This window comes from Cherax quadricarinatus, chromosome 71, assembly GCF_038502225.1.
Source record: "Cherax quadricarinatus isolate ZL_2023a chromosome 71, ASM3850222v1, whole genome shotgun sequence".
Taxonomy (NCBI): Eukaryota; Metazoa; Arthropoda; class Malacostraca; order Decapoda; family Parastacidae; genus Cherax; species Cherax quadricarinatus.
Window position 1 is genome coordinate 12082593 of NC_091362.1, and position 11937 is coordinate 12094529.

The 11937-nt window shown below is 37.5% G+C and overlaps 1 protein-coding gene across 5 annotated transcripts in view; it reads right to left on the bottom strand.

The window, feature by feature from the left end:
* Window positions 1–6251, bottom strand: part of LOC128700297 (enolase-phosphatase E1-like) — a 66794-nt gene extending 60543 nt beyond the window's left edge. The window contains exon 1 of one of the 5 annotated variants that reach the window (XR_011393988.1): window positions 5902–6251. The gene's annotated coding sequence lies outside the window, so the exon portion shown is untranslated. The remainder of the gene's footprint in view (window positions 1–5901) is intronic. The other 4 variants (XR_008408744.2, XR_011393989.1, XR_011393987.1 and 1 more) reach the window with 4 other exon arrangements.
* Between the last annotated feature and the right edge of the window lie 5686 nt (window positions 6252–11937).

Below are 11937 nucleotides of genomic sequence, written 5' to 3' on the forward strand. Positions count from 1 at the left end.
ATGGTACTTTAAACTGATTCAGTGATCATGAGTTAATTGGGATTTCTTAAGTAGTTTCTAACTGGCACTATGATTTCTGGCTAAGGAGCAGTTATAAGAGATGTTGAAGAGACAGGTGAATTGATTGTGAATATATTGATATACTTAGAATAGCAAATAAGAGTACCTGTTCTAGGTTTAAGTTCTTATTTAGGTAGGTTCAGTGAAGAACATTTTCCTTAGATTACTATCCCAAGAGGGTTAATAAACCAGAATAACTCAGGAAAACCAAGAAATGTGGCTTATTTCCTGTACTGGTTTTTATACAGTCATAGAAGTAAGTTTATTTAGGCACAGGTACACATAAGTGCAATTTTCATAGTGTAAATTACCTAGGATAACCCTTGGGAGTTGACGTGTCGGCGGATGGATTTATGAAGGATGAGGTTAATCATAGAATTGATGAGGGAAAAAAGGTGAGTGGTGCATTGAGGTATATGTGGAGTCAAAAAACGTTATCTATGGAGGCAAAGAAGGGAATGTATGAAAGTATAGTAGTACCAACACTCTTATATGGATGTGAAGCTTCGGTGGTAAATGCAGCAGCGAGGAGACGGTTGGAGGCAGTGGAGATGTCCTGTCTAAGGGCAATGTGTGGTGTAAATATTATGCAGAAAATTCGGAGTGTGGAAATTAGGAGAAGGTGTGGAGTTAATAAAAGCATTAGTCAGAGGGCAGAAGAGGGGTTGTTGAGGTGGTTTGGTCATTTAGAGAGAATGGATCAAAGTAGAATGACATGGAAAGCATATAAATCTATAGGGGAAGGAAGGAGGGGTAGGAGTCGTACTCGAAAGGGTTGGAAAGAGGGGGTAAAGGAGGTTTTGTGGGCTAGGGGCTTGGACTTCCAGCAAGCGTGCATGAGCGTGTTATATAGGAGTGAATGGAGGCGAATGATACTTGGGACCTGACGATCTGTTGGAGTGTGAGCAGGGTAATATTTAGTGAAGGGATTCAGGGAAACCGGTTATGTTCATATAGTCGGACTTGAGTCCTGGAAATGGGAAGTACAATGCCTGCACTTTAAAGGAGGGGTTTGGGATATTGGCAGTTTGGAGGGATATGTTGTGTATCTTTATACGTATATGCTTCTAAGCTGTTGTATTCTGAGCATCTCTACAAAAGCAGTGATAATGTGCGAGTGTGGTGAAAGTGTTGAATGATGATGAAAGTATTTTCTTTTTGGGGATTTTCTTTCTTTTTTGGGTCACCCTGCCTCGGTGGGAGACGGCCGACTTGTTGATAAAAAAAAAAAAAAAAAAAAAGTCTAAGCGAGTTATTTCCACTGGGATCCTTGTAATATTTTATTATTTAAACCTTAAAAGCTAATACAACTAAGTAACTCAACTGTGCAAAAATCAGTTACAATAAAAGGAGAAATAACAGGAATAATGTACGTATATTACTCCTGTTCATCACTGTACTATACTTTGCTCTAATAAAAAACTAAACTGTTAAGCTATCCAAAACAAGAATTATATTGTATCCTTGACATAAAGACAAGGGAACACAGGCAAGTGAAACAGTTCCAGCTAAACCATGTTCACAAAACTGCTAACAAACTGTGTCCCCATTATCTTCCCTCCAATCAAAAGTATTAGGAATCAAAATTAACCCTTAAATGGTCCAAACAAATGGACGTTCAAATTTGTAGTGCTACAAAAGTAGATCTACTTTGTTTTTACATATTTTCAAATATAACAAAAAAAATGTAGATAAAAGCTTTTTTTACACGTTTTCAAAGGTAAAAAAAAAAAAAAAAATCTTCATTTTTTTACATACTTTCTGATGTTGAAAAAACGTATATATACGTTTGGACCGTTTAAGGGTTAACAGTGTACCATCGGCAGTGAATATACTATGCTGTTATGTGTGATAATCTATGTAACTGCATTTGTGTATACCTGATTAAACTTACCCAACACATGCTGCTACACACTATATACCTTTCACTATATTGCTTGCAAACTTTTATTTAGGTTTCTTACAAAAGTTAAAATTTTAACAATGTTGTTATTTACAAACATCTTCTGTGAATTGTTAGGTAAGACACACACATGCAACAGTTAGGTATCTTTATTTCTAAACATTTCGCCTACACAGTTGGCTTCTTCAGTTGAGTACAGAAAAGTTGATAGAAGAGACGTAAAGACGATGTAATCAGTCCATCACCCTTGAAGTTTTGAGGTGGTCAGTCCCTCAGTCTGGAGAAGAGTATTGTTCCATAGTCTGAGACAATATTGTCTCAGACTATGGATTGACCACCTCAAAACTTCAAGGGTGATGGACTGGCCACCTCAAAACTTCAAGGGTGATGGACTGGCCACCTCAAAACTTCAAGGGTGATGGACTGGCCACCTCAAAACTTCAAGGGTGATGGATTGATTACATCGTCTTCATGTCTCTTCTATCAACTTTTCTGTACTCGACTGAAGAAGCCCACTGTGTAGGCGAAACGTTTCGAAACAAAGATACCTAACTGTTGCATATGTGTCTTACCTAACAACCTGTTGGTATTTTATACCATTTTAACATTCATCTTCTGTGAATTGTTAAGCAAATGTTGTTATATAGGCCTTATGCAAAAATTAACCCAGGATAACCCAATAGCTGCCCCATAGCTCAATCGCTACAACATTGAGCTCGCACACTGAGGTCCAGGGATCAATCCCCTGGTACAGCTGGAAAAAATTAGGACTTTTTTCATAAGACACCTGCTGTCCCTGTTCACCCATCAGTAAAATGGGTACCTGGGTGTTAGTTGACTGTTGTGTGTCACATCCTGGGACAAAATTGACCTAATTTGTCCAAAATGCTCTGCACAAGGGGCTTTCTATGTAGCAGTATGTCACTGATATCAGCTAGGCCTGTATACCTTGTACATGTACTTACAGAAATAAAGATATTATACACCTACCATCCGACTTACGACCAAGCTTGGTTCCGACCAACCGGTCGTAAGTAAAAATGGACGTAAGTCGAACTTTACTACTGAATATCAACATCACATTTTTGTAATGACTTTATTTTATTGTTTTATTTTGGTATTTCATTTTTTACTTTAGTTTTAATGCTGTTTGTACTGTATTTTATACTGTAAGGTTTAAGATAAACACTGTGTACAACACAAACAGTTGTTTATTTCCCAGAAATTTGGCATGAAAAACGCGGTCATAAGTCGAGTGGTCGTATGTCGAGCAGGTCGTAAGTCGGATGGTAGGTGTATTAGTACATTATTATAAAGTCAAACAATGTGACATAAAAGACTGGAGTGGTCTACTTAATCGTGTCTCTACCTACTCATGTAAAAGGCCAGTAAAACAAAGGAATTTAAAGCTAAGTTTAGTAAGTAAGCAAGCAAGCAAACAAGTTTATGTAGGCACAGGTATACATAAGTACAATTATCATACATAGTGTAAATTACCTAGGATAACCCAAAAAAGTTAGAGTTAAAACAGTTAATAAAATAGTTAATTAATGAAACTGCAGAAATAGAAGAACTAATAAAATGTCACAATACCATGTGTAGAGGAAATAAATATCTAGTAATGCACATGATGCTGCACTAGTAGTACTTAGCATTGTTGCTTTGATCTTATTTATATTTGGCATAACACATACCAGCAGTTGCTATGCCTTATATATTTATCACCACTTTAAGCCTATAATACTATGCTTAAAATAACCATGAAAGACAGAAATGCAGTGATGATGTTTCACTTTCACAGTACGTTTTATCAAGTCATGAACAAATTTTTGTGACTTAATGAGCTTCACGAGTGAAATGTTAATAAAGGGTCCATATAGATGTATGTATTTATTTCTTTATTACTGTGATAGTATCTCATAACATTACCTACCCAGTCTTATGTTATCTTCCTATTATGATATACGTACTTTTATGTTAATTAAACAATGTCAATCAACGAACAGTGGTGTGTCCATTGAGTAGTAACACAGGAAGATCAATCTTCTGACATCCCAGGTTAGAGGATAGTGTCATGACACAGCTATGGCATCAGGTCCAGTGTATCTATTATACTTAACATTGTTTATTTTGACAAATTACATGGTTGTACAGAGGAATATAATAGTTGGGTGTACATGCCAAAAGCCCCTTTGTATGCAGACCATTAACTTAAGATTAGTAAGGCAATAATACATAGTTCATATGGTCATTAGATGAGTTACAGTGAGCACAGGAGAACTGAATATTCTATCAGGTAATGCTACATGGTTTTGATAAGTCTAGTAGAGACTTGTTTTGGGGTGTAAGATAAAATCTCTAAACATATTTAATATATTACAGTATTTATAATTAACATCCAGGGTATTTATCATAAATGTTGTTGTGAGAATAAATATTTATGACCAAATACATAACCGTTATGGATATATTTCAATGTTGCATAATAATCTAACAAAAATAAATATTTCATGTAATAAACTGACAAAAACTGTATTTAGTCAAGAAATAAAATATTAGTATCAAGGGAAAAAGAATATATACAGTACATGATAATACAGTACATTATCATAAACTAATATATTGCTGGATTATTTGCTGATGTAATATTATACGTGGATAATATATTCCAGCAGTAATTAAGACTGACAATACCAGCAGACTCACTGACCTTCCCAAGTCACCAGTCACTAATATTTTCCTATTGCCACAGTGTTCTCCCATTTATAATAAATTTATCAGCAAGCATTGCCCTTAACCTAACTTAAGATAAGATAAGATTTCATTTGGGTTTTTAACCCCGGAGGGTTAACCACCCAGGATAACCCAAGAAAGTCAGTGCATCATCGAGGTCTGTCTAACTTATTTCCATTGAGGTTCTCAAACTTGTCTCCAGGATGCAACCCACACCAGTTGACTAACACCCAGGTACCTATTTGCTGCTAGGTGAACAGGACAACAGGTGTAAGGAAACGTGTCGAAATGTTTCCACCAGCCGGGAGTCGAACCTGGGCCCTCCGTGTGTGAAGTGGGAGCTTTAGCCACCAAGCCACCTAACCTAGCTTGGTTTAACCTGTAAGTTCTTATTGGTTTAACCTGACCTACAATATACCTAAATAATGCTGTTGGATAACTTCATGGTTACACTATAATAAGTCACTAAATCTACCACTTGGTTAACTTAGTGACATCAGTGACCTGGTGACTTGGATACCTGATATTAAGGCAAGTTTATTTAGGGACAAGTACACCTAAGTACAATTATCATACATAGTGTAAATTACCTAGGAGCTCTCTGCTTGTGGGAAAATATCAACGATTTCTCATGACCCATTGGTAACTTGGTAACATTGGTGACATCACCTATATTTAGTATGCAATAATACATACAAAATACATACAGTATACCATACCAAGAGTGTCCTACAATATTATGTTAACAGTACAAAAATTCATTCTCTCCCTTTCTGCAGTTTCATTGATTACGCAACTTTTTTACCTATCACAAAATTGATTTACAATTCTAATGGCCTTTACATAGACCTAGTGCAGCGCTGTATGGCCCTTGTGGTTTAGCGCTTCTTTTAGGTTATAATAATAATACATAGACCTAGTAACCCATTCCGAACAATTTTTTTAAATGCATAATTTTTGCAATAAGTTTCTTTTATTCATTTCCAATGGTTATACAAAGAATTTTGGGCAGATTAAAACTAGAACTAATTATACTAATATAATACTCATGCAATATAATTAAATTTTAAATCACAGGGCTTCATAGCCTATCAATTATCTCTTGGCATTACGAAATTAATGACATCGTCAAATGCACTACACTTATACACAATTAATACGATAATTACTGAATATACTGTGATAAAGAAATCATTTTTTATTACCTGAATATCCTACAACAAAAGAATGAATTGAAATACTACAGGATAGTTCGTGTTGAAGGCGGCGCCCTGTTCCTCCTGACTCAGTCTTCTTTTTGTTGGGTTTAAAGGTTGTGAGGAGCCCAGTGAACCCTTGTGGTACTATCTTGAATCACTTACACTTATTATTATTATTATTATAATCACAGGGAAGCGCTAAACCCGTAGGGTTATACAGCTCATGTGGGGGGGGTGGGATGGAAGGTATTCAGGCTCAATTCAGGGAACTGGAGCACAGATCCAATTCCCTAGATCAAGAGCCCCTCACCAGCATCAAGGAACCTCCCTCGAGGGGTCACTTACACTTCAATCACTTAAGACTGAGGGACATTGACCCCAGTCAGTCCACCCATCATCCCTTAGGTTCAGGTAGTTTTGCCAGGACGGGTCCTGGCCCTGGTCAGCTCCATGTGGTGAGTCTAGTGACCCGGCAGTGGCTCCCAAAGAAGTAAGTTTAATATCTTTATTATGCACCCCAGACCCCAGTCAAAAATATTACAGAGGTACATAATGGGTCCAGGGACTGGGTCACAAAGTTTTGATAGATGAACAAGTTACAAAGGTAATGAACCATTCACATATCTACACCTACAATTGCAATGAGTTATTAATGCAAATATTAGAAAAGTCATGATATTTTACCAGAATAAATAATAATAATAATAATAATAATAATAATAATAATAATAATAATAATAATAATAATAATAATAATAATAAGTTTATTTCTTTGTTAAAGGTTACAATGTGTAATTACAATTTTGATTTGCTAAGTACAAAGGTAATAGCCACTATCATGCCGAGACATTTCGGGCAAACTAACCCTAATACATAGTAACTCATTAAAACTAGATAAGATAATAGTACATAGTAATTATTACTTAAAACTAAACATAGAATAGTGGTTAGCTGTTTTACAATCTTATTTGGACTTCATAAATCTTGTGTATACTTAATACAAAATCTAATTTACGAGGAATTGTACAGGTGGTAATATTTTATGGAATGGTAGAATTAAAAGCCAGGAGGTCACATGATAAAACTAGCCAGTAGATGTTTGGTTGATTTGGTTAATATTGTGAGATAAGATGATTTTTTAGCAGAGTCCTAAATTTATAAGTTGTCTGGGAATCCTTGACTTGTTCCGGTAGCGAGTTCCAGATCTTTGGGCCTTTTATGTGCACAGCGTTCTTGCATGGTGAGAGTTTTACTCGAGGGATGTTGAAAAGGGCCTTATACCTTGTATTGTGACTGTGCATTCTTTTGTAACTGTCGAGGAGTAGTTTAAAGGGAGGGTTTACAGTGGAGTTTAAAGTTCTGTATATGTAGTAGGCACAATAATAAGAGTGTATGTTTTGTATATTAAGCAAGTTGAGTCTTTTGAAAAGTGGGGTGTGCTGTCTAGCACAGGAGCTGGTTGTCACCCGCACAGCAGCTTTTTGTTGGGTTATTAAGGGTTGTAATATACTTCTGTGGATAAAATGCTATGATATATCTTGAACATTTCTGATTGAGTAAGTCTTTGAATTCATTAACTGTATCGCACTCCAGTATATAATGACGCAATGTGTGACAAAGTTTACATGTCGTTTGGTCTACATCTGGTGGTGGTGATTTAACCTGCATCGACACCATGCCTAACCCTTCTAGGGTAGGGTAGGTGCCTGAGCCCGAGCCTTTAGCTCATAAGACTGTCATTCCCATTTGCTCCCTTGGGGCGGGGATGGCAGACCAGAGAGGCCTAGCTTGTGGCTAGGCCTGGGGACAGTTGGTCCCAAAGATGAGGGGGTACTTGTACCTCCTCCCATGGGAGACTTAGGTCTCAGACACTTCCTAAAGAGGGAGCCAAGGCCGGGCCACCACTTGGAAAAGGCCCGGGCCGGGAGAATACCGGTGAATCTTTAATAATAATAATAATTTAACCTGCCAAAGATACTTGTGACCCAGCTGGAGCAGGGCAGTAGTGGCATCCAAGAGTTTGCTTATTTTGTTGGAAGCACCATAGACATGTGGCTCCTCTTGCATATAGAATGATGATAGATGGACTCACTGGTGTCAATCTCCCTCAGTCTTAAGTCAATCAAGTTCAGTTAAAATTCTTTTCGTGTAATTGTTCTCAAACTGCTGACTGACAGGCCAAGATTGTAATATACTTGTGGAAAATTGCATTTATCTGAATGTAACTCATTATGTGCATAACAGTAAATGATAACAAAGATAATTATTATTTATCAGTTACATAGACAAGTAGGAATTTGAGACACCTAGGTCGCAAAAAATGTCCCCCTTCGATACCTACAACTGTCATATCCACAAGTTGCTCTAGACCTATTAATTACAAATGAAATATGTATCACCAGGAATTCTGGTAAATATAAAAATTTGTGGACTGTATATTAAATTAATAAATGATTATATATATATATACACATTTACATAACAGAAGGAGAATATATCTTAATATCACTCACCAATTTGACTGGAGATTAAGGTGTATCATACTCAGAAAACCTCACTGTCTATACATGAAAAAAAAAACTGGCCAGAGTTAAACATTAACAGACTTATCTGAGGTTCCTGAAGCTGTCTTGTCCAGTCGCCTGATAGCTCAAGTTATGCAGGAATGCACATCCAACAATTTCGGCTCCTATTTGAGAGGTGTCAGCCCAATTTTACCTCTAGAGCACGAAAATTCTTCCCAATATTCACTAATGTTTGTTACTCAATTCAAACAACAATGGCGAGTCTTCTGCCCAGGCGCAGTTTCCCATTTTTTTTATAACATAATTTTTATTAAATACAGTATGGCCATCTATTTACATATAACTACCGTATTTCTGGAAAATATATACAGTATTTTCCACAATACTCTCTCTTTGAAGGAGTATAACTTAGCCAATTCATCAATTCTATCATCCATCTGAAGACCAATGTGAGATGGAATCCATAGAAGGTTCACTCTGACTCTACTGTCCACAATCCTGCCATACCTGTGTCTGGCTTCTGACACAATTTATACTTAATGAGTTGAAAACATTTATAGATGATAGGGAATCAGTTACAATTAAAGTGTCAACCTTAGATACATGGACGCATTTGAATGCAAGGAGTATGGCAAATAGTTCTGTTTGAAGGGTAGAGGCCAAGTTATTGATGCGTGCTCCAATTTCTTTATGAGAGCCATCAGTCTGTATGACAACAGCAGCACTACCAGCTGCACCAGTGGATTGGTGAAAAGAACCATGAACATAAACATTTGTGAAAGAATCACTCTGACACTCCCGAAGGAGTGTCAGAGTTTGTACTAGTGATGTACAGTTTACAGCCCTATGGTGGGGGCAGCCTATATCATCCATATCATGCAGGAGGAGCCGTATGTCTATGGTGCATCCAGCTTCGGCTGGGTTATAAGTATCTTTGGGAGATTAAATCACTACCTAAATAATAAAAATATAAACTAATGGTTAAAATTATAACCATAATTTTTAAACGGGTGGATGGGTAAGCCAGTGGAAGGCCTCGGTCAGATGACCAAAAGTTCCAGATGCAAGTCATCATATGAATAAGACCCGCTTACGAAACACTTGTCCTGTTTCCTGACAAATCTTACCTAACCTAATCTAACGTAACGTAACGTAACCAAACCTAAGTCACTACCACCAGATGTTGAAGACAACTAAATGTAAACTTTGCCAGATGGACTATTGTCACATCCTGCGCCATTATGTGCTGGAATGAGGTAAAATTAATGAAATCAGAGACAACCCACTCACAGATGCTCAAGAAATGTTAAAATATTTTAGCCACCGTGGCATATTACCAAATATTCTGGAAACAATACCACGATTTTGACTATTGTAGATGACTCATAACCACTTAAATTTGTGTAAATTCAAGAATACCTTGTTAAAACATAAGGTATTATAAATATTTTAAAACCACATAGTAGATGGATCTATAACTTCCTGACAAATAGATCACAAAGATTAATAGTCAATAAAGTCCGAGGCAGCTACAGTGAAAAGATCTGTTCCGCAAGGTATAGTACTCGTTCCCATTCTATTCCTCATCCTCATATGTGACATAGACAGAGATGTAAGCCATGGCTCCGTGTCTTCCTTTGCGGATGACACCCAAATTACTATGACACCCAAATTACTATGACAGTGACCTCCATCGAAGACACCGCAAGACTCCAAGCGGACATAAACCAAATCTTCCAATGGGCCACTCAAAACAATATGAAGTTCAGTGAAGAGAAATTTCAACTACTCAGATATGGAAAACTTGACAAAATTAAAACTGTATCAGGGTATACGACAAATTCTAACCATACAATAAAACGAAAAAGTAATGTGAAACACCTGGCAGTGATAATGTCAGAGGATCTCGTTTTCAAAGACCAGAACAATGTATCTATCGCATCTGCTAGGAAAATGATAGGATGGATAATGAGAACCTTCAAAACTAGGGACGCCAAGCCCATGATGATTCTCTACATATTGTTTGTTCTCTGGAATACTGCTATACAGTAACTGCCCCCTTCAAGGTAGGCGAAATTGCTGACCTGGAGAGTGTACAAAGAACTTTCACGGCACAAATAAGTACGATAAGGCACCTAAATTACTGGGAACGGTTGAAGTCCCTTGATTTGTATTCCCTGGAATGCAGGCGAGAGAGATACATGATAATATACACTTCAAAAATCCTAGAGGGATTTATACCAAACTTGCACACGAAAATCACTCCCTATGATAGCAAAATGCTCGGCAGGAGATGCAACATTCTCCCAATGAGTAAACAGAGTACACTGAGAGACAATACAATAAGTGTCAGGGGCCCAGGACTGTTCAACTGCCTCCCAGCATACATAAGGGGGGATTACCAATAGACCCCTGGCTGTCTTCAAGAAGGCACTGGACAGGCCCCTTAAGTCAGTACCTGACCAGCCGGGCTGTGGTTCGTACGTCACTATGCGTGAGGCCAGCAGTAACAGCCTGGTTGATCAGACCCTAATCCACCACGAGGCCTGGTCTCAGACCAAGCCGCAGGGGCGTTGACCCTCGAAGTCTTCTCCAGGTATACATATAAGCCACACTGTAATATTCTTGTGACTCAATTCATGTCTACATAAACAGCTCATTACCACTGTAATCAGATATAAACATGTAAAAAGTTCATTATTACTGTAGCTTGTTTAATTATCAAAACTTTGGGACCCAGCTCCTGGACCCATCACGCGCCTCTGTAATCTTTTGACTACCACTCACACCATGGGTATGAGGTGCATAATAAAGATATTAAACTATGAGTCATTCAGAGCTGCATATAATCCTATTTCCCTGGTTTCTTGGTAGAAAGACGGCGAATAATTTTTAGTAACCATTTGGTTCACTGATGTTTATCCTCAGCCAGCAAGGTGCCTGTATGATCATGTGGTTAAGAAAAGATTCCTATTTATTTATTCAAGATACGAATATTCGTCTTCGAATAAATATATTTTCATAGTTATATTATATTTAACCTCACAGTCTTCTAGAACAGAAGGAAAAGTAAACATTCCCCAGAAAGTTTATAGGGCTCAGACAGAGGTGCCGACATTATGGCATCAACAAAGGTGAGAGCCAATGTACACAATCATGTGGTTATCTTTGTAACTTCATCTAACTCAGTGCTGTACTCATATAACTATCCGTAAACAGATGTTGTACATAATAATCTGCACTTGGAAAATACTCATTGAAAACATATGGTTTTCTGACAGCATTTAGGCTCTGGGTGCGTAAGGAGCTTCAAGATGGCGGTGGGTTATACACCCAGCAGACTCTCAGTCATCTTGGTGCTCTTCTGTGGAAAGCAGCTAAGGAATATTGTTGACAGTTTATTCACCAGGAAAAATTACCTGACACTGGTTTTTGTCATAAGATGAATCATTAAGTAATGCTGGACCTATGGCAGGGTCGCAGGAAAAAATCGGTGGTGTCTAAAAACGCACATTGG